The sequence below is a fragment of the Sapajus apella genome, unplaced genomic scaffold (genome assembly GCF_009761245.1).
Source record: "Sapajus apella isolate SASKATOON/1434 unplaced genomic scaffold, GSC_monkey_1.0 scaffold85, whole genome shotgun sequence".
Classification (NCBI taxonomy): Eukaryota; Metazoa; Chordata; class Mammalia; order Primates; family Cebidae; genus Sapajus; species Sapajus apella.
In genome coordinates, this window is record NW_022437025.1 from 4,199,433 (window position 1) to 4,222,527 (window position 23,095).

A 23,095-nucleotide genomic window follows, 5' to 3' on the forward strand; every position below is an offset into this window, starting at 1 on the left:
ATGAGGCTTGTGCCTCCCCCCAGCTTTTAATCAAAGGAGATGGGCTTCCAGAGCCGAGAAGGAACTTTCTCAGGCCTCCGCTGATCTGCAGAAGAACAAGGCAGCTGACACATCTCTGGATCCCCGAGCCCGCCCGTTCTTGCCACTGACTTGGCCAGCTTGACCAACTGACTGAAGCGTCCCCTCAGGCCCCATGGCCTGCCAGGACCTGCTGGTTTCTGGAGCTGCAGCCAGACCCAGCTGAGAGAGGAAGGAGTGCCCAGGCAGAGCCGGGTGCCCTCTAGTGAGACACAGACCCCTGTCCCGGGCCAGCCCCAGGGAGGCTTCGCCCCTGGGCTTCCTCCTACATAGAACACAGCAGCCCATGTTGAGATCGTGTTGGCAGCTTCCCACAGAGACCCAGCGCGGCCTGCCCCACCAGGGGAACTGCGGTTCCCCCAGCTGCGTTTCCAAATGCAGAAATTCCCTCCATTAAAGTCAGACTAAAAACTCCTGTGTAGCTGCATCCTTGAGGGAAAATGCCACACCAAGGGAAGGCCGCTAGGCGCCAACCTCCTTGGAAGCTGTTGGAAACAGATGCTCGGTGCCCCGAAGAAAGATCCGCCTAGACAAAGGACCTCTCAACAACTCAATGTTTACTTCCTGCAGGAAGGACACCCTTGCTAGCCATCTTACCTCGACAGCATGATGAACAAAGGAAAAGCAGACATATGTATCCGTCATGCATTTGGGGTTGTCCTCACTGCTTTGTCTGATCTCCGCTGGCTGGAGCCAGACCTCACAATCTAAACTAAAACCCAATTGGCTAACAACTTAAAACTGTTCTAAACAATGGCGAGCTGGGACATGCCTGTGAGCACGTGCAGCACAGATATCTTGGTTAAAGTACAAGGACATAGAATGTACTATGTGTCTGTAAGCACGGCATGTCTAACAGCTACATGGGATAGGGCTTCACAAAGAGTTATTAGCAAATTTATTCTCTAAAAAGAAAGGAAACTTTTCTACTTCCCACAAAAAGGAGCTAGCGGCCTTCTTGCTTGAGCTGAAAGGGTGGCGGTGGGCAGTGGGGCACCCACAGTAACCCAGGGGCGCTCATCTAGCCACAGGCTCTGCGCCTCACCACTCTCCCACACAGTCCTTCCAAAATCCCACGAGATAAGGGCCAGCACGCCATTCACAGATGTGCAGACTGTGGCCAGGAGGCCGAATATGTCACCCAAACCCGCACGGTGAATCAGTGGCTGAGCCGAGTCCAAGCAGGTCAGCCTGGCCCCCACATCATCAACCCCTGCTCCAGGTCACAGCAGGTGTCATCCAGAGAGGACTTTGGAGACAGGTGCATGGGTGAGGTGCATGGAGGCACCGTCCTCTGTGATTTGAAGAACAGGACAACCTCCCCCCGCCCAGAGGGTCCTTGTGAAATTACAGAAGGTGCTGGTCCCTGTGACACACCCACCATAGGGCTCTGCAGACAGGAGGCCCTCAATGACCATCGCCTGCTACCACCACGTCCTGTTCTCTCCCTCAGGGTCAGGCCCAGAGCCGGTGCTCAGGAGACACAGATGGCTCAGGCCAGGAGAAGAGAGAGAGGGAAGCCCGTAACGAGGAGCCTTAGCCATCACTAGCATAGAGGAGGGTGTGAGGCCATCAGGGAGTGCTTCCTGGAGGAGGTGTTCCCTGAGGGCAGTGTGCAGTGATGTGGGCCACGTTGGGGAGGCAAACAGACCAGCCTGCCTCGTGTGTGGGCTCCTCCTGTGAGTATCTGCCAGGTGCATGCTCAAGGTGGGTCACGCCATGCTGGACACAGCCAGCAGAGCCCCAGAAGTGGTGTTAAAACCAAGGTGTCTACAGGCGGCCTCCTTCTGCAGCCTCCAGGGGAGAATCTGGTCTCTTGCCTTTGTCGGCTTCTAGAAGAACGGCTGGTGCCTCTTCCTCCCCCTTCAGAGTGCGTTCCCTGCCCAGCAGGCCGCTTCACCCCCACAGCCCCTCACTCTGACCCTCCCGCCTGCCTCTTACAGGAACCCCTGTGGTTCTGACATCAGTCCCGCCAGGAAATTCAGGAGGGTCTGGGCCATAATTTCAAAAGACACAGTCTTGAACTCCACAATCCAAAATGTTGAAATCAAGAAAAATCCAAACCCTCAAAATATAATTCTGGAAAATAATTTTTTTAAATGCTTTAAAATACGTTTATTTACATTTTCGGCCAGGCTTGGTGGCTCATGCCTGTAATCCCAGCACTTTGGGAGGCCAAGGCAGATGGATCACTTGAGGTCAGGAGTTTGAGACCAGCTTGGCCAACAAGGCAAAACCCCATTTCTGAAATTCAAAAATTAGCCGGGCGTGGTGGCACCTGCAGCCCCAGCTACTGAGATCACAGCCTGAGGTGGGAGAATAAGTGGAACCCAGGAGGCAGAGGTTGCAGTGAGCCGAGCTTGTGCCACTGCACTCCAGCCTGGTTGACAGAGTGACACTCTGTCTCAAAAAAAAAAAAAAAAAAGACATTTATTTAACTTTTTAAAGGAGATTTATTTGAGAAACATGAAAACCCAATGGAACACCTCCTAGGCTACTTTACACAATAAAATCGGCAATAAGAACAGACATATTTTTGCAAGTATAGACATTTGGTGATGAGCAGACAAACCGTATTCATAAAGAAGTTCCCGAGGTAACTGCAGTCATTTGAAAGCCCATGATGGACAGCCTACATCCTGTGACAAGATCCATCAGAAACTGAAGGGTCAGCACTGCACAGGCAGCCACCCCAAGGGCCCAGGCCTTGGGAAACTTACCTTTCATAAATGCAGGCGTACAAAAAGGACATCGCTTCATTTATTGAGGAACTTTCAATGACTTTATGTACACACACAACGCTTACACATAAAGCCGATGTTGAGATAATGCATTTTCATGGAGTCAAATATGTAAAAAATGCACACAACAAATTAGAACCCTCAATGTCTTTACACTATTTATGCCTTCTGTCCTGGAAATGATGCAAAGATGAAATAATAGCACAGCAAATCGTAAAAAATCATGTTGATAATCAAAAACAATGGGGCCGGGCGCGGTGGTTCACGCCTATAATCCCAGCATTTTGGGAGGCCAAGGTGGACGGATCACTTGAGGTCAGGAGTTTGAGACCAGCCTGGCCAACATGGTGAAACCCTGTCTCTACTAAAAATACAAAAATTAGCCAGGCGTGGTGGCGAGCACCTGTAACCTCAGCTACTTGGGAGGCCGCGGCAGGAGGATCACTTGAACCTGGGAGGCAGAGGGTGCAGTGAACCGAGATTGCACCACTGCACTGCAGCTTGGGTGGCAGAGTGACACTCTGTCTCCAAAAATAAAAATAATGGGAAAAACAAAATGGAAACTACAAACTAAAAAGAAAATTCAATATATGACCAGGTGGATTAAAAGGATGCATGACAGGGCTAGCTTACGGCAGCTGCACGGGGATGGTCCGGGAGAGCTGGCCGGCGTTGTGATCACTGGCTACTTTCAAAGTCTCTCATCTCAATGAACAGTGCTTCTCATCTTTTAGGACACGGCTCTCCTAGAATTTCATCAGCTGGAGGGAATGCCAGTGCAGGCAAATGATGCCGTTTTCAGCCAAAGTGTCTGTCACTACCCTTCTGCATGGCTGGTCCGTGCATCTGGATATTTTTGCCAAATGCATTTTGCTAAATGGAAAAAAACAAACTTTACTGTTAACACCTTGAAATGCACTTTAGAAGCCTTGATTGAACCTAACTCTAAACCTGTCATGGTTTCGGGGTTCAGTCGGATATTAGGGATTTTCGACTTTGAGGACTTGGACTTTCAGGATTTTGACGTTCTGGATCCTGGCTTTTGGGATAATGGCAGGCACCAAACCAGGATAACCTCCCGATCACAGGCTCCGTGAGCACTTCGGCAATGTCCCCTTTCCATGTAAAGGCATAGGCAGCTTTTAGAGATGAAGAGGTGGGTATTTTTTCGGGGGGTCATCGTTCTGACTCCCGCAGTCAGTGAAATGCAAGTGCAGACCCCGTAACCTGCCCGCAGATCGAAGCGCTCTTAACGTTTTCAGGCCTGTCGCTCTGGACGTTTCCCAGACTGTGTGTTTTCAGGGACAGGCCTGCACACTGCTGTGACTGCTGCTGTTAAAGCTCACGGCATTCTGGGCATTTGCCACATCCCTCAGCATAGACACCCCCCACCATGCTGCCACGGGGCTGCCTGGGGTTCTGCTGGACCAGATGGGAGTAACCAGTCTCCCACAGGGCCGCCAGGCCGTTCCTGACCTTCTGCGCCATGCACAATTTCAGGGAGCAGGCTCCTGGCCCATCTCCACGCTCACCCTTCACCAGTGGGACCCCAGTGCCAGCTCATCCCCCAGGACACCTCAGGCCAGACTCAGCTTCTCCCTGTCCTCACTGGGTGACGATGGCCCCTGCTGGTCACTGCCATGGGTGTCAGGCACGGGAGGAGGGTGGGGAGCAGCACAGACCCAGGACCTTGGGGACCCTGTGCCCCCTCCTCCCCATGACTCCCTCCTCCATGCGCCAGACCCCCAGGGCAGCCCCCTACCTTCCCCACCAGCTCCACCCTGCCGTCCACAGGCACCTGACACCCAACATGTCCAAACCAAATGCTTTCTCCTTCCCAGGCCCTCTCCTCCTGACACCCCCTGCGGACCACGCCTCTCTACAAACACAGCCGGGTCTCCTCTCCTCCCACTGCTCCAGTTGTCATCCGGGGTCAGCAAAGTAAGTCTCCTCACCCAGGATATCCCAGTGCGAATCTCCAGGACCTGTGACTATGTGAAGCCGTGTGGCCAAGGGTCAGAGAACCCACACAGGCATGTAAGCAGCTCACCGCTGACCTTGGAGGGAGGCCATCTGGACTGGCAGGGGGGCCGTGTGACCACAGGGGCCTTCAGTGTGGAGCAAGGGACAGAAGAGGAGGCCCATCGAAGGGGACATGGCTGCGAAAGGTCAGGGGACACACCTGAGATGGAGGAAGGGGCCCTAGCCCAGGAACTCGGGAAAAGGCAGGGAACGGATTCTCCCTTGGAACCTCCAGGAGGACCCAGCCCTGCCGACACCTTGACCTCAGCCCACAGGACCTGGATACCCGAGTCCAGTGAGAGCCCAGCACGTGTCTCAGCCATTCCCGCCGCGGAGTTCCTGGTGATTTGTCACAGCTGCAGATAGAAGCAAGCCCCTCCATGGCATGGCTCCCGTGTCCATGCCCAGCCCGGACCTCGCTCTGGAGCTGCAGACACAGGTACCCGCTGCCACTAGCATCTCCATGGGGATGCCATGTCACTCAGACTCACCCTCTAGCCTACCTGGCCACCCCCTTGGGTGCCATGCCCAGGGACTCGCAGCCTCTGGCAAGGCGTGGCTTGGAGCCCCACGTAGGGCAGAGTCAAGTGGGTGCCTCTGCTCTCGCTTCCCTATGATGCGCTCTCTGTGGCTCACACCTGGCTGTGGTCTCCCGCCTGCAGCGTGGAGACGGGGTCACTGGACGCAGCAAACAAGGGCCTCCTCCTGGTGAGAACAGCGACGTGGTGCAGGACTCCAGCATCGCCCCTCCTGGGTGTGCTGTGGGGCCTTGGCAAGGCCCTGGGTCTCTCCACGCCTCTGTTTCTTCATCTGTGAAATGGGGACAAACAACCACTGCAGAGAAAACTGTTGGTCCTGACCCTTCAGGGCCAGCGACCCTCCCGGCAGCTGGAGCACCCCCTGCAAGGGAAAGCTGCCCAAGGCCAGCACTGCCCTGGGCTCGGGGTTGGGGGAGGGAGCAGCTTCTCAGGACGCACCCGCAATCGTCATGACTAGGAATCCCCATCTCAGCTCTGCTTCTAGGGAACCTGGCCCAAGGCTGCCCACGTCACACAAGGCTGCCCGCGTGCCCCTGCCTGGGCACCTTACATAGCTGCTCACTCCCCACTGCCACTCTGGGGCGGCCACCATCACACGAGAGGCAGGGAAGGCCCAGTGGGACCATCTCCCCTTTCCTCGGTGGCCTCCCTCCCTCCCTCTTCCATCCTCAGGGCTGCAAAGGAGAGGAACTCTTTAAAGCTTCAGCGTGGCCTCTGCAACATCCTGGTGGGTTTTGGTCACTAGAGAAGAGTTGGAACTACAAAATCTCAGATGCTTCTGGGTTCTATTTTCCAGCTTCCACAGTAACCCCAATGTTATCTGTCACCTGTTCAAGAGAGGGGTGATGGCTGGGCGCTCTCCGGGTTCTGCCAGCTGCCAGCCCTCCAGGGCAGTGGCTGGGATGGTGCCTGAGGCTGGGCTGGCCAGTGGCACGGCTAAGAAGAGAAACGGGTCCCAAAATAGGTGGTGGGAGAAGGAGGAGGAGGAGGAAGGCAGCCAAGGACACCGAGGAGAGGGGATTGCTCGGACAGGGGATGCGCACTCTACAGGTGCGCAGCTGTAAAGGAAGGGAAGGGGCTTGCCCCAAACCCAGCAGACCAAAGCCTCGGGATCTAGCAGTGAACACAGGGTTGTTTGTGGGCTCATGGGAGGTGCATGCGGCCAGCACCTCACACTCCGGGGACCTGCAGACCGAGGCACCGCAACCTTATGTCCACAGTCGGTCAGCCAGACCCCGGCCATGAAGGCTGAGGACCGGGTCCATTCCATCCCACAGACACTCCCGAATGCCTGAGCAGTGACTCCTTCAGGTTCGACTCGGCAGCCTGGCAGAGGGGGCCAGGTGGCTAGGCCTGGCTGGGGGTCACTTGGGAGGGGGCTTGGAGACTCCTGTGGGCTCCCCAGGCCCAGGCAATAACCCACACAACAGACACAACCCGTGGCACCCAGAGCCACCCGCAGGGCCCAGCAGGTCAAGCTCCAGCCGCAGTCCCTGCTAATAACAAGATCACGTCCTAAAGTCCCTCCTTACCCTCCCACAGCCACAGGAAACTGCCCAGGGGCTGCCTCAGGACCCCACATAAAACCTGAGCTACAAAACTTGCCAGATGTGAGGCCAGGTGCGGCGGCTCATCCCTGTAATCCCAGCACTCCAGGAGGCCGAGGCGTGCAGATCACCTGAGGTCAAGAGTTTGAGCCCAACCTGGCCAACATGGTGAAACTCCGTCTCTCTAAAAATACAAAAATTGGGTGTGGTGGTGGGCATCTGTAACTCCAGCTACTCGGGAGGCTGAGGCAGGAGAATCGCTTGAACCCGGGAGGCGGAGGTTGGAGTGGGCCGATATTGCACCTTTGCACTCCAGCCTCTCAACAAGAGCGAAACTCCGCCTCAAAGAAAAAAAAAACCTGCCAGATGTGAGGTCACACCGAAGCTTCCTGGAGGGCCTGGACTTTCTGGGCTCAAGGCTCTTCCTCCTGCCAGGTCTGTCAGTCACCCGGAGACAGGGCGGGTGAAGGAGCTGGGGCCGGATCACACAGTAGCTCCTCAGGCTTCGCCTGGACTCCTGTCTGTACACGGACAGCAGCCCTGCCTCCAGGTGGCCAGGGGCGGGACCCAGGGTCCCAGCAAGCTTGCCTGTGTGCACCCTTTTCGGATGCAAGTAGCAGAAATGAATTCTGGCTTCAGCGAGGAAAGAAGGAAACAGAAAAAAGGAGAAAGAGGAGAAAGGCCAGGAGGGAAAGGGGAAAGAAGGGAAGGACGACAGGACGGTCTCAGGATGCACGCTGCGCTCGGAGGCCCGGGCGGAGGATGGAAGCGCTTCAGGCCTGCAGTCTCCCCTCCCGGGGTTTTCGGCCGCATCCCCCTGCACACACTGTTACTCTGCAGAATAATTCACTGCCAGGAGATCCCGGGCTTCTAAACTATCAGCCGGCCCCTCAAATGGACGTGTCCCTCTTTGTTCACTTTCCAAGTGGGGACACAGCCTGGCCCTGCCTGGTTGGGGGCCCCATCGTGTGAGCAGGCCCTCTGCTGTGCCCACGTAGGCAAGGACTGAGGTGGAGGGAAAGACCCCCCAGTGCCTGCTCGGAACTGGCCACGCCTCCGCGGGGAGCACAGCTCCATCCAGCTGTGGGGGCTCAGAGCTGCGGAGCCCTGGGAGGCGCTTGCAGGCGGGAACCTGCTATGGCCACAGGCCTCCTCGTCCCACCGGGTGGCAGCTGACTCCCTGTCCGCAGCCAGCTGTGTTCCGGTGGGGAAGCTCCATCCCAGGCCCGCCTGCTGACAATCCCACCCCCGCTTCCTCCGGGAAGCTCTGCTGATGAGGCTCTCGTAGCCCCGCCGTGGCAGGCTGCTGACCGAGGGCCGGTGGCCAGGCCGGCCCAGCTCCCCAAGCAGCATTTCTCATTTGGAACACGAGAGAGTGGAGTTGTGTTTTATATTTGTGCCAAGAAATGGCTCCAAGCACTGCAGACGTGGGTTCTGGCAGAGCCTCCAGCGGGGGAGGCCACGTGGGGCCAGCAGCCTCCTTCCGCCCAGGGCCTGGCCCGGGAGGTGAGAATTCCACGGAGGAAGTGCACACACAGCACTTGGCAGCCTCCCCTGGGGAAGGGCCATCACCTCCCAGCCGGAAAGGACCCCAGGCTGAGGGGGAAAGGCGCCTGCCCGGGTCACACAGGGACCCTGGGATGTGGCAGAGCCCAGCAGCAAAGGTTAAGTGAGGCCAAATCAGCACTGAGCGTGGAACAGTGCCCGGGCTGGAAGGACAGTCACCACCGCCCACCCCAGCAGTCAGCTGAGGGCTTGTTTTTGGTGGAGTCAGGGTCTGGCTAAACAGAATGTTAGAGAAATGCAGAATTCCAGTCCACGCAGTTTTCTGGGTAGCAGAGGGTTTGGGAGAAATCCCTTCTGCTGTGCTTCTATTGAAAGTATTTCTGTACCCACGCGCCCAGCAGTGTTGGCAGGGCACGGCCCCTCAGGAGCTTGTGACGCCCATGGGTCCTGGTCTCAGGGAGGCCCCCAGATGTTGCACTGAGCACCAGGTCTCCTTGTGAATGTCCCCATGAAAGCAGGGAGGGCCCCTTCTCTAGCTGGTGTCCCGTTTCCTCATCAGGAGCGCATACCTGGAGCCACACTGCCCTGGTCCCCAACTCTGGTGCTGTGGTTTGCTGTGTGTAGTCTTCCATTTTCACACTGCTACAAGGAAATACCCAAGGCTGGGTAATTTATAAAGGAAAGAGGTTTAATTGACTCAGTTCTGCGTGGCTGGGGAGGCCTATGGTGGAAGGGGAAGCAGGCACGTCTCACATGGCGGCAGGAGAGAGAAGTGAGGAGGAGGAAGAGCCCCTGACAAAACTGTCAGATCTCATGATAACTCCCTCACTAGCACCAGCATGGGGGAACCGCCCCACAATCCAGTCACCTCCCACCAGGTCTGTCCCTCCACACCTGCAGATCACTACTCAAGATGAGATTTGGGTGGGAACACACAGCCTAGCCATGCCAGCGGCCTTGGGCAAGTGTCTCAGCCTGTCTCTGCTTCCTCATCTGAATGCCCAGCTGAGTGAGGACACCCATCTCTTGGGGTTGTGCAGGCAGAAAACAGTGCAGCTGGCGCACATTTGCTGCTCCCCTCCCCCACCAGGGCGTGAACCGTGCCCCCCATGCCAGCTGCCTGTTCAAGGCCACAGGCGACCCCTGTGGCTCTCCATCCACCCCACGTCTTGCAGACGAGGATGCCCAGGAGGTCAATGTGGCAGAGCTGGGGCTGAGCTCTGGCCCCCCAGGGTGGGGGGCTCCTCCTGCACCCTTGAGCCTGGAGCACCTGCATCAGCCTCAGTGCGTGTGACTTCCCACGGGCAGAGATGCCGCCTCCTCAGGGGCTGCAGGCTCCTGTTCGAAGATGGAAGATGCAAGTCTGAGGGGTGTGAGGAGTCACAGCTGGAGCAGCGCCGGGTCAGAAGTCTGCTCCAGCCACGATTTCTGCCACCTCTGTCCCAGCCCTCCTTTGGAAGGTGGGGACAGGGACCTAGAGAGGCTTCCCGGGCCCTCGGTGTAGCACTGCCTCTTCCTGAGAGCTCATGCGGCCAGGAGAGAGGACAGATCAGCTGTCATTGGTGGAGGGAGTGGGACATCAAGGGGGCACTCCTCTGAAGCTGGGGCAGCACGAAGGGGAGGGTGGGCTGAGCAGAAGGTGAGTCATGACCAGATTCAGAAGGACCCAGATCAGGAGGCGGGGGGAAGCAGCAGATGCAGGAACAGGTACCCTGCGGGGGCCGATTTAGAATCCAGAGAAGTGGTGTCCAGCCCCAGGGAGCTCAGGGACTGGGGTGGTGAGGCAGAGGGGCTGGCACCAGCAGGGCAGGGCTGCCACCTCAGAGTACAGGTTGCAGGTGTGGCCAGGTTGCATGGAGTGTGGCAGGGGCTGGAGCAAGGGTTTGAAGCAGACCCTTGAGACCCAGAAGAGCTCTGCCAAGCATCTTCCCCACAGGGAGGACGATGGGACCCTCCTCCCAGGTGGACGGGCTAGTGCAGGTGAATGCAGACTCAGCGCAGGTCCACACCCAAGGAACGGCAGGACCTCCGTGCACACTGGGGGTCAGCATGGAGCCCAGGTCTGGACATGAGTGGGGTGGGGCAGGAGCTGCCGGCTGAGAGGTTGGAGGTGGCACAGCTCCAGGGGAGGAGGGCAGCAGCCCATCCTGGAGGAAGAGGGAAGGCAGTAACACTGGTCAGGGACCTGGCGGGAAGAAGAGCAAGCCCCGGCAGAGAGGACTCACTGCCTCAGTGAGTGGGGGCCGTTGCTGAGCCCTGAGGGAGCTGCAGGAGACTCAGGTGTGCCATGCGGAAAGCCTAGGAGGTGGGGGCATGAGCAGCATGGGAACGGCGCTGAATGCCAGGCTGAGGGGTTTGCACCATGCCATGTCAGTTCCATGCAGTGCAGACCCGTGATGCAGCCCCTGCCCCACCCTGAGACCTGCCCAGCAGCCACCACCAAGATGCCCACCAATTCAGGAGCCAGCGAGGAAAGCAGCCCCCTGGGCAAGGGCTGGGTGCCAGGGAGGGAGTGTACTGGGCACAGGAAATCACTCAGAGGCTCAGAGGCTGGAGGCGAAGCAAGAGAGAGCAGGCGTGGATGGGTGCGGGGGGTGCAGAGGGTGCCGTGGGCTCAGGAGCCATGGGGAGAGGCCCTGTCCTGTAGCTCGGGAGCAAGGCCAGGACAAGCTGAGGTTTGCAAGCCTCGGCACAGAGCTGCGTACGAGCGCTTGCTAGAGACAAAGCTAGCCAGGAGGGTAAGAACGAGAGGGGCTCAGAGCCTCCCAGAACTTCAACACTGAGGAGGGTGGAGAAGCAGCCAGGGCACCAAAGAACAGCCAGAGATTCGGGGACACAGGAGGGAACCAGGAGCCGGGGCCCAGGCCAAAGAGAGGAGAGGAAGCTTCTGGAAGCCTCAGGAAGCCCGAGGGGCCCCCAGCAAGTGCTGCGGAAGTCGACTAAGGTGAGGCCTGGGAAGTGGCCTTGAATTTAAAACAGGGAGGAGGTCCCTGGGTTTTGGGCCTCGGGCTTGGGAGATACAGGGGCAGAGAACTCCCGGGAACCAGGGGCAGCTGGGTTGGCGGGCCCCAGGGAACTGGGAGCTCCTGGCCTGCACATTGCCCACACCCCCAGTGACACAGCCATAGGGAAGCCTGGGGCCTTGCCCTGTGTCCAGCCTGACCGATCGCCAGAGCCTCTGCTGGGTGTAGCCACAGCGCAGCAGTGCTGGGTCGACTGGGACCCCAGCGGGCAGGCAGCCCAGGCTGTAAGAGAAGTCTTCCTAAGAGGCCGCCGCTTTGACGGTTCCCCTTCCACCACGCCAGCGCCACAGGCAACAGAACGGGTGCTGCTTCTGAACAGCCTCCCTCACCATCACCCCTCCTGCTGTGGGGGCGCGAGGACAGGAGGGAGCTTTGGGAACAAAAAACTCCCCTTCTAATTGGGGATATATTCGGCTCCTAATCATGAAACGAGTTTGCTGTTGCAAAGTACCACAAATGAAGGGGCTCACACCACAGGTACTTACTGTCTCCCAGTCCTGGAGGCCAGAAGTCTAACACCCGGGTGTCGGTGGGCCCCCTGCGGAGGAAGGCCCTGGGGAGCACCCTCCTGGCCCTTCCCGCGCCCGGGCACTGCTGGCCAGCCTCAGTGCTCCTCAGCTTGTGGCCACAGCCCAACCCCTGCCTCCATCTTCACGGGCTCATCCCGCGTGTGGGTGTGTCCACTCCTCATAATGTCACTGTCATTTGAGTTAGGGCCACCCCAACCCAGTATCATATCTTACCTTGATTGTATCTGCAGAGACCCTGCTCCACATCTGGTCACATTTTGAAGTCCCGGATGCACATGGATTTGAGGGGACAAACTCAGCCCATGACAGGTGGGCAGCAGATTCTTCCTGGAAGGGAATTCTGTTCCCAAGAGAAGCCTGTGTCCACCTAACCCCCATTGGTGGTAGGACCCCTGTGTGGGCATCGGGGCGGAAGCTTCCCTGTATCTGACTGGGCACTAGCTCCGTGCTGGGTTCTCTGAGGCGTGTGGCCTGGCAGCTCCACCCAGTCCTCCATCCTCGAGGCCACCTGAGATCTCCATTCTATAGGCCGGAGCTGTGACAGAGGCCCCCTCTGGTACCGGGTGCTCTGTCCCTTGCTGGTGGGCATGTGGTGCTGCACACTCTGTCAGCCCAGTGCCCTCCACACCTGGGTCCAGAGTCCCACGTAGGCGATTCTGTGGCTTTAGGCTGCTTTCCACCTTCACTGGCCGATGCTCAAGCTGGTCCGATTGCTGCAGCCACGGCCTAGGGTCTGCCAGGATAGAGCGCCACGCCTCCCGGGGCTGTAGGGGGCAGGTGGCCTTGTGAGGTGAACGGAGTAGACCCTCGAGTGTGTGTGTACAGAGGGACTGTGTGGGAGAACACCCCTAAATGCGGGGCCTGCAGCCTGGGGAAGGAGATGGGCTTTGTCGGCACAGAATCCTCCAGGGACCCCTGCCAAGTCCAAGTTCCTCCCCCTACAGATGAGGAAGCAGAGACCCAGTGGGAGGGCGGCCCAGGGCCACAGCCAGAAAACAGAGGCCGGCCTCTGCCTCTCATGTGGGAGGTGAGGGGTGGGAGACGTCCCCTCTTGTCTGACATGACCTCATCGTGGTGCTATTCAAGCCTGTGCTGAGTCTGCGTGTGCCCGTGTGTGTTGTGTGTTCAAGGGCAAAGAAGAAATGGTCTTGGACCAATCCAGAGAGTGGAGGACAGACCCTGCAGTGGCCCAGGTTCCCCACCTCCTGGCGCTGACACCTTTGATTAATCTCCCCTGAGGGTGAGCGGGACCTGGGACCCGGGACCTGTGTCTGACCAACAGAACCCAGCAAGGCGATGGCACAGCTTCCGTGATGGCGTTGCATGAGATCATAACTGGTCATGCTGCTGTGTGTGAGCTGGCCCTGGGAGAGCGCCCTGTGCCCAGGAAATATCAACCCACTTTGCCAAGGAGGAAACTGAGGCACAAAAAGTCTCCGGTCAACAGCCAGCAAGGAATTGAATACTGCAAACATCCTGGTGAGTGTGGATGCACAGTCTGCCCTGGCCGAGCCTGGGCTGAGACCACCGCCCTGGCTGAGACCACTGCCCTGGCAGCACCGTGATTGCAGCCTGGTGTGACCCTGAGCAGGGGACCCTGCTAAGCTGCACTCACACTTCAGACCTGCTGCACCGTGAGATAAATATGTGTCTTTGAAACCACTAAGTTCATTGCAGTTTCGTATGCAGCTGAGGATTAGAAATATTCAGAAGCTTCCTCTCCGTCCACCTGACCCCTGCTCCATCAGAAGCTTGCAGATGTGGCTGACAAACAGCAACAGGAAGCAGGCAGGGGAGGTGTCTATTTCAGGCGGCTGCCTGTCCCAGGACCATTCCCATGGATGCGCTCAGGGCAGCTTCCTGGCACAGTGTTCTGAAAACGCACCCATTAACCTTCCGGGTTGACATTTACAGAAGCCCTCATTTTATGGGTCAGAACCGTCCTGGAGAATGGCAGGTTATGACTTACAGAACCAAACGGATTCTCCCTCTTTGAACAAAACAATCAAAGAGAGGGGTGACTTCCCCACAGACCCGGGAAGAGGCGGAAAACCGGCTGTCCACAGAGTGGCACCAGCCTCCTCAACAGACAGATGTGGGCAGGGGTCAGGGCCGAGAGCAACTTTTGGAACCTCCAGGCAGCCTTCTGGTTTTATGGATGGAGAGGCTGGGGCCCAGGAAGGGCGGGGGCTGCCGAAGCTCACAGCCAATGGCAGCCGAGCCTGTGAGACTCCAGGTGCCCAGGGCCCCAAGTGAGCACCTGCCATCTGGCTCCCCATAAGAAGGAAAAAGGGAAGAAGGGGAAAGGGAGAGGGAAGGGGGCAAAGAGGGAGAGGAGGAAGGGTCCAAAACCATCTCAAATGGCGCAGGAACGTCATCCCGTCTTATGAAGCCTGCTGAGAAGGCCGCTGAGGGAACCGCTCACCCTCACCGAGTTCCCACAGTGGCCAAGCGCCTGCTGAAGCTGTTAGGCTCTAAATGCGCTCAGCCTTCTCAGCAACCCTCTGCCAAGATTACCGTCATCCCCATTTTCCCCAGGAGGAAACTGAGGCACAGGAAGTTGGTGACTTCCCCAAGGCTGCATCTTAAGAGGCAGAGCTGGAATTTGAACCCAGGACATCCAGTCCCAGAGCTCACCATCTCCCAGACTTCACACTGCAGGGCCAATGGGGGGGACTCTCCTGCCCCACAGCCCCAGATGGACCAGGTGTACCCCCAGACCCCCTGCCAGCCCCGCCACAGACCACCTGCCTGCCTGTGCATGCAGAAGCCATCACCTCTGCCATCACTCTATCCCCAGCAGATGGAATTGCCGGGCACGCAGTAGGCGCTCAATCACACCCACTGAATGGTGGCACAGCCCCCTGCCCCTCGGCTAGGGGTCTGGCAGGGCTGCATCTGGGTTTCTGGCCCAGGGCAGAGCTGCCTCATGGACCACTTCCCCAGCGCTCTCACCCTCACACTGGGGAAGTGGGTGCCATAGCACGGGGAGGGGTCCCAGCATCGAAGGAGAACACCTGTCATCCCAGCACTTTGGGAGGCTGAGGCAGGCAGGTCCCTTGAGGCCAGGAGCTCAAGACCAGCCTGGTCAGCATGGTGAAACCCTGTCTCTACTAAAAATACAAACAATTTAGCTAGGCGTGTTGGCGCACGCCTGTAATCCCAGCTCCTTGGGAGGAGGAGTCACAGTAATTGCTTGAACCCGGGAGGCAGGGGATGGAGTGAGTCAAGGTCATACCACTGCACTCCAGGCTGGGCGACAGAGTGAGACTCTGCCTCAAAAAAAAAAAAAAAAAAAGTAAAACAGTGCCCACCAGACACTCGTGAAAATTGGCAAGACTGGCTTCATTCAGACCTCTGCAGTGGGGAGGAGATTCCAGGACAGACTGAGCTCAGCCCCAACCAAGACAAAGGGGACTGAGGCACGCATGCGTTCATTCATTCATTCATTCACTCATTCTTTTCGAGAAGGAGTCTCTCCCTCCAGCCAGGCTGGAGTGCATAGTGTGATCTCGGCACATCGCAACCTCTGCCTCTCAGGTTCAGCCGATTCTCTCTTGTACCTCAGCTTCCTAAGTGGCTGGGATTACAGGCGTGCACCACCACACTCGGCTGATTTTTGAATTTTTAATAGAGACAGGGTTTCACTCTGTTGGTCAGGCTGGTCTCGAACTCCTGACCTCAAGTGATCTGCCCATGTTGGCCTCCTAAAGTGCTGGATTATAGGCATGAGTCGCTGTGCCCGGCCGTTTTTATTTTTTTAGAGAGAGGGTCTCACTCTGTTGCCCAAGCTGGAACTGCTGAACTCAAGCAAGCCTCCCTGCCTCAGCCTCCGGAGTAGCTAGGGTTATAAGCATGTGCCACCACCCCCAGCTGATTTTTATTTTTATTTTATAGAAATAGGGTCTTGCTTTGTTGCCCAGGCTGGATTTGAACTTCTGGCCCCAAGCAATCCTCCTGCCTTGGCCTCCTAAAGTGCTGGGATTACAGGCATGAGCCAACACGCCCATCAGCTGAGAGCTCTCTCTCTCTCTCCATTTTAACTTCTATTTCTTATTCAAGGGTACATGTGCAGGTTTGCTATATTGGTAAACTGACTCGAGGGATCAGTGTGCAGATTGCTCATCACCCAGGTACTCAGCACAGTACCCAAGAGTTTGGTGTTTTTTTTCTGAACCTGTCCCTTCTTACAACCTCCTCCCTCGAGCAGGACCCCGTGTCTGTCGTCCCCTCCTTCTGCCCACGTGCTCTCATTGTTTAGTTCCCACTATAGATGAAAACACGCGGTATTTGGTATATTGTTGGTTTCATCTTCGGGGGTGGTGGTCAAAGAGGCATCATCCTAAACTGACCCTCAGGAAGCCCCCTTCCCTCCCCACCCCACACCCCTCCCCACACACACCCTCACCCCTGCACCCCCTACTCAATTCTAAAGGGAGAACAGAGAAAACCAACGTTGGAGGGGTGAAGAAAAGGGAAGGCAAATGCCTGGGGCTGTGGACAGAGCAATGTGTGGAAGGCGCGGGGAGTTCCTGGAAAGGGTTTGCCTAGGCGGCCGCGGTTCTGCAGCTTTGCATTTTCTTGCACAAACGCCTCAGCTCGGGGGTTGCAGGCACCTTTAGAGGACGCCCAGGGCAGGGGGGCCCAGGCAGAAGATGGGCCAAGCCTCTCAGCACAGTGTTGGGGCAAGTCCCTGGTGCTGCATGGGAGTTCACAGCTCATCCCAGAGCCCCAGGCCCCTGGGACCTGGAGCCACATCTCAGGAGGCCACCTGTCTAACCCAGGCCTCCCTGAGGGCCACACTCTGAAGCTACTGGGGGACTGAATCTTCAGCCTCTCCTCCTGGGCTGAAGGCCATCAAGGTCCTGTACCTGCTGCAGCTGGAGCCACAGAGAGGGGGTAAAGACACAAACTCACCTCCCACGAGGGACCCCGTCACCCCTCAAGCTCCAGCTCAAGGGACCTCCTCTGGGGAACTGGACCACACAGGGCCTACCACCCCCAACAGACACAGAGGGCCCTACGGCTCTCACCATAAAGGTGGGGTTCACTCCCACACCCCTTGCCACTGCATCTGCTACTCCCAACTAGAACACACGGCCCCCAGAGTCTCTGCACAGGGCACGGGGCATCGCTTCTACTCACAGGCCATCAGCCAGACCCGTGGCCCAGGCTAACTCAAATGGCTGGAAATGAGGGGGGCGTGGATATAGGGTGGGCGTGGCTGTCTCAACCCGGGACCCTCCTTCAGCACCCCGGCAGGGGTAGACACTGCATTTTGTGAAACCTAAGTAAACAGCAGGAGGCATCACCCTTTCCATAACACTGAGGAAGAAAATGGCTGCCCTTCCCTCTCCCACCTGCCCTGGCCATGTGAAGGCATCCTGCTTCCCTTTCTGCCATGATTGTAAGTTTCCTGAGGCCTCCCCAGAAGCTGAGCAGATGCCGGCATCATGCTCCCTGTACAGCCTGCAGAGCCGTGAGCCAAACCTCTTTTGTTTATAAATTTCTTTATGTTTCAGTCCACGACAGAACACATCTACGACGGTGCTCCATAAGATAATCACCAAGCCAAGGGGAAGTCAGGCTGGGAACTGCGTAAGGCAACCTGCCTCCCTTTTGACCCCTAAATAAGACAGCTGCAAAGAAAAAAAAAGAAGCTTCATATGTCCCTTGGGCATTTGAACCCAAAATATCTGAGACAGGCCTCAACCAATTTAGAAAGTTTCTTTTGCTGAGGTTAAGGACGCGCTGTGACACAGTCTCAGGCAGTCCCAACAACGTGTGCCGAGGGTGTTCGGGCCCAGCTTGGTTTTACACATCTCAGGGAGACAGGAGACATCAATCAACATATGCCCCATGGCCACAAACGTGGGGCAACTCGGAGCAGGGAGGGGACTTCTGCGTCATAGGTAGATTGAGTTTCTGACTGCCCTGTCCAAAAGAGGCAGTCAGATATGCATTTATCTCAGTGAGCTGAGGAGTGAGACTTTGGTTCTGCCTGTCCTTTGTCCATAGGAAATTCCTTGTGAAGGAGGCATGCAGCTTTTTAATCCTAATAGCCATCTTTTTCAGGAATAGAACAGGAGGCAGGTTGGGACCTCGGCAGTTCCCAGCTTGACTTTTCCCTTTGGCTTAGTGCTTTTGGGGCCCCAAGACTTATTTTCCTTTCACACTATAAACTAAGTTCCTCCCAAAGTTGGTTGAGCCTGCACCTGGGAATGAGCAAGGACAGCTTGGAGGTTAGAAGCAAGATGGAGTCAGTTAGGTGAATTGTCTCTTTCACTGCCATACTTTTTTGTTATAATTTTTGCAGAGGCAGTTTCAGCACCATGGCAGTCACAGCCAGAGCAAAAAGTTTGTTTCTGATGTTGAAAGGAAAGGCTGGGCCAGGCACAGTGGCTCACGCCTGTAATCCCAGCACTGTGGGAGGCCGAGGCGGGCGGATCACCTGAAGTCAGGAGTTCGAGACCAGCCTGACCGACATGGTGAAATCCCATCTTAAAAAAATAAATACATAAGAAAAAGAAAGGAAAAGCTGGACCCGACTTTGGTGTCAGATTTACTGCTAGTTCCGGGTGGGTTACGTGATTCGAGGATGGTTATGCATTACCTAATGTGAACGTGAGTGCTGAGACTGTGGGTGCCAACGTGAAGGCAGCTGAAGACATTTCTGGGAACTCGATTATGCAGGAAATTTACTTGCCACAGCAAATCTTCAATATGGAGGAAACCTCCCTATTCTGGAAACAGATGCCTGAAAGGACTTTGGTAACTGCCCAAGGGTTTTTCCTGTCCACTGCACTGAGAAAGACCGTGGCATTTTTGCGGAGAAATAGTTTAATAGACACAAGTCTGGCCACACCATGTGGGAGACTGAGTCACTACTGAAATCATTCCCAGGATGACAGGAGGAGCTGTCCTCCTGTGGGCTGAACCGCCTCTGTGCGGGCCACAGGAGCAGGGGTTGACAGGTTCAAGTGGAGCCACAGGTGTCAGCCATGCAGGAAACCTGGAAAGAGATCTCAAAAAGCCAATCTCGGGTTCTACGACAGTGATGCTATTTGCAGGTGTAATCGGGGAAGCTGCACATCTTATAAACTCCGATAGAAAGGCTGGAGATCGTTCCTGTCTGCGCCTTCGCAGGACTCCTCTCCTCCCCAGCCTGAGGGCCTCCCATCAGCTTTGCAAAAGCAGTTGAGTTTGGGGCACGGCCTATTTTCATTTAAACGACAGCCTAACTTTCTTCCCAAGTTAGCCCAGGAACAGTTCAGGGAAAGGTAAGATGGGAGGGGTTAGCTCAGGCCTCGTTCACTGCCATCACTTTCTCACTGATGTAATTTTTGCATAGGTGTTTCACTTTCGTCCGTAAGGAGGCCAAGTCAGTGCCAGGTTTCAAGGCTTTAAAGGACGGAGTAACAGCCTTGCCTGGTGGCCATGCTGCAGGCTGAGTGAGATCCTGCACGGTGAGAACCCGGGGCCTTCAAGGGCAACAGTGAGCACAACGGCCAGGGCTCCGCAGGGCCGGGGCACCTCAGGGCCGGGGCTCCGCAGGGCCGGGGCACCTCAGGGCCGGGGCTCCGCAGGGCCTGGACTCCGCAGGGCCAGGGCACCTCAGGGCCGGGGCTCCGTAGGGCCAGGGCACCTCAGGGCCGGGGCACCTTAGGGCCAGGGCTCCGCAGGGGTAAGGCAGTCAGGGATGACCCACTCCTCTTCCAAGAGGCCCTGCTGAGTTGCCGAATAACACAGTTCCTTTTAGGGTCCTGCCTGGTGGTGGTGACGCCCCCACACAGCCACCTCTTGCTGGTGATTTTCATCCCTGTCACAGTGGTTTCCCTCCAAACACCACTCCTTTCACCCAGCCGATGGACCAAGCACTCGCAGCAGCTTTTAAGGCCCGCGGGCCGAGGACGCCCTTTGCCCAGGCCACAGCGTCAGCTCAGGAGTCTACCGGGAAGGCACGGACGCAGCTGCGGAAGGATGGCATCGAGGGCTGCGGCAGAAACCTCGCTTGAGCTGGGGGTGACGTCCCAAGCCGTGCTTGCGAGGTGCGTATAAGGTGTTCTGGGCTGACTGATGGCGCGCGGCGTGCACATGCGCCTCTGGAGGGCCTCCAGGAACCAGAAAATCTGAAGTAGCTGGAAGTTCCTGAAAAGCGGAAGAGCGGCCAACCCCTGGGGCGCCTAGCTAACCTGAGACGTTCTTCCCCTGTCTCTTAGGCGACCGTCCATCGACAAGGCCATTGGACTTTGTAACCGACCTCGGTCAACCTCCTGACTTCAGGGCTACAAGCCCCTCGCAGCCCGCAAACCTACGACCCCGACCCAGCTTGCAAAAAACTGCCCTACACTGTAACTTCCGTAACTTTCCACTGCCCACCCCAAGCCCATAAACCACCTCCCCTCCCTCCGCCCGCACTGGCTCTCTCCGGACCCAGCCCGCCCGCACCCGCGTGAACGAACAGCGAGTTGCTCACACGAGGCCGGTCTGGCCGCTCTCCTTCCAGAGCGTGCCCGTTTCCACAGCCTGCGTGAATGGCATCTGGAGGACGGCGCGCAGGGGTTCACCCAGGACTGCCCAGGGTGTGCCCGGGATGAGGAGGTGGCAGCACTCAGCAAGGCTGTGGCCAGCCTGCAGGAGGAGGACGGCGCTGAGCAGCGCCCCGAGGGGGTTCCTGAAGAACTGACAAGGGAGGAGCTGTTGAACAGGACGAGGGTCGCGAGAGAAAAGGCAACTGCAGAAACGCAGGTGCGCCCCGGAAAGTCTACACCGAAGGGTTTAGCAGCAGCTCTGCGGACCTCCACGGGCCCTTAAAAGGCGGAAGCACAGACCTCAGCGTGGAAGGTTTTCATTCAGGGACAGGAATGTTCACGGTGCCTGATGTGCGCACAAGCAGTCGCCACGTTTCTAAGAGCGACGCCTCGTCCAGCAGCGCCTCAGGCAGGGCTCTCGGGAGGGATTGGGAAGGCCGCCCTGTTAGCAGAGGTGGTGACAGCTCCAGGTGCGCCACTGTCCCCTGAAGACCTTCTGATGGGACAAGATGAGGAGGCGGGAGACAGTGATACTGACGATCCTCACTGTGTAGGCCTAGGCTAATGTGTTTCTGTTTTCATTCTTAACAAAAAAGTTTAAAAGTTAAAAAAAAAATTAAAGAGAAAAGCTGCCATACTATAAAGAATATTTGCCTGTATTCCCAGAACTCTGGAGGCCGAGGCAGGAGTGACACAGCAGGTAGGCAGTCAGGCAGGAGCGGAAGGGGGAGGGCTGCCCCAGCCCACCAGGAGTGCCAGCTGAGTGACCAGGGCTGTTGATGAAGAGTGCTGAACTCTGTAAAATGCTGGGTTTGTTTTCTGTAAAATACTTGAAGAGATTTATTCTGAGCCAAATGTGAGCGTGGCCCGTGACACAGTCCTAGGAGGTCCTGAGAACATGTGCCCAAGGTGGTCGGCGTGTAGCTTGGTTTGTGCATTTTAGAGAGGCATGAGTCATCAATCAAATATATTTTAAAAATACATTGGTTTGGTCCAGAAGGGCGGGACAACTCAAAGGTGGGGGCAGGGGGGAAGAGCTGCGAGGCTATTGGTGAATTTAAACATTTTCTGGTTGACGGTTGAGTTTGTCTGAAGACCTGGGATTGATAGAAAGGGAATGTTCAGGCTAAGATAAAGATTGTGGAGACCAAAGTTCTTTGAAGTCTTATAGTGGCTGTCCTTAGAGACAACAGATGACGAATGTTTCCTATTCAGATCTTACTTAATCTCTTTAGAATTGGGAGGGTCTCTCTGGAAGAAAAAGATCGTTATGTTAATAGATTCTTTACAGATGCAAATTTCCCCCACAAAGAACAGCTTTGCAGAGCCTTTTCAAAATAAGGCAAAGAAACACGTTTTGAGGTAAAATGCTTTGATTTTTCTTCACTGACTTGTAATGTTATGCCAGAGTCAGGCTGGAAAGTAAGTCATGATATGCAGGATTAAATAAAACCCCTATGATGAGAATTTATGATTCGTAGGGCATGACTCCCCAGACCCCTTAGATAAAAAAAATCAAGAGTTTAGTTCTCAAGGTGATGGTCCCACAGTTGCCACACTGCCTCTATATAAATGATCACTGGTCACAGGCACCAGGGAGAGGCAATTTCCCAATAGATAAAGACACTTGAAATTGGTAATCAGCGGCTTTCAATAAAATCTCAGGAATCAGGTGAGTGGGCTGGAGCGTGCGCATTAAGAGATAAAATGGCAGAGCATGACCTCCTGGGGCCATCCCACCGAAAAAGGGAAGAAGCCTCAGGTGAACATTCGTACAACTTCTTCAACGCCCTGCACTGCAGATGCTCACGTCCCAAGAGCGAGGAGGGCATTGTGCCTGCAGGCAGCCCGCTCTGAGGAAAGGGTCATGGGAAACGGGACACAAAGCCCTGGAAGCACGCCAGCATATAAAACCCCAAGTCAAAAGGTCAAATGCTGCCCTTGACCTCCAAAGTGCCTGGTTGAGTCTCTTCCAAGTGTACTGTAAGGTCTTTCAGGCTGACTGACGGTGCCAAGGACGCCATGGCGACCCCCGGGACCTGCACATACACCTCTGGATGGCCTCCCAGAACTAGAAAGGCTGACGTCACTGGAAAACCACAAAAGGAGAAGAAATGACCAACCCCTGTGGCGCCTAATTAACTTTGAGACTTTCTCTGTTGTTCCTTACTCCCACCTCAATTGATAAGGCAGTTGGACTTTGTAACCAACCCTGGTCAACCTTGTGACTCCAGACCCTATGACCATCCCTCCCAGCTTGAAAAAAACCACCCTAAACTGTCACTTCTGTAACTTTCCACCGCCTACCCCAAACCTATAAAACCAACTCCTATCACACCGCCCTCCGCTGACTCCCTTTTCGGACTCAGCCCGCCTGCACCCGGGTGAATAAACAGCCATGTTGCTCACACAAAGGCTGTTTGGGGGGTCTCTTCATTCGGAGCGCAGGTTTGAACATGGACTTTCATTTCTTTCCTGCTCTAAAGCTTTTTAATAAACTTCCACTCCGGCTGTGAAACTTGCCTCGGGCTCCTTTTTCTGTCTCATACCCCTCAGTTCACCTCAGTTCAATTCTTTC

The 23,095-nt window shown here is 56.2% G+C and overlaps 2 long non-coding RNA genes across 2 annotated transcripts; both read left to right on the forward strand.

The window, feature by feature from the left end:
• Positions 1-2,450: 2,450 nt before the first annotated feature.
• On the forward strand, positions 2,451-21,858 carry LOC116534022. Its single transcript, XR_004261556.1, has 3 exons — positions 2,451-2,461; positions 3,207-3,211; positions 20,624-21,858. It is a non-coding gene; the product is annotated as an uncharacterized LOC116534022 (long non-coding RNA).
• On the forward strand, positions 10,598-13,652 carry LOC116534021. Its single transcript, XR_004261555.1, has 3 exons — positions 10,598-10,713; positions 12,171-12,295; positions 13,117-13,652. It is a non-coding gene; the product is annotated as an uncharacterized LOC116534021 (long non-coding RNA).
• Positions 21,859-23,095: the final 1,237 nt, after the last annotated feature.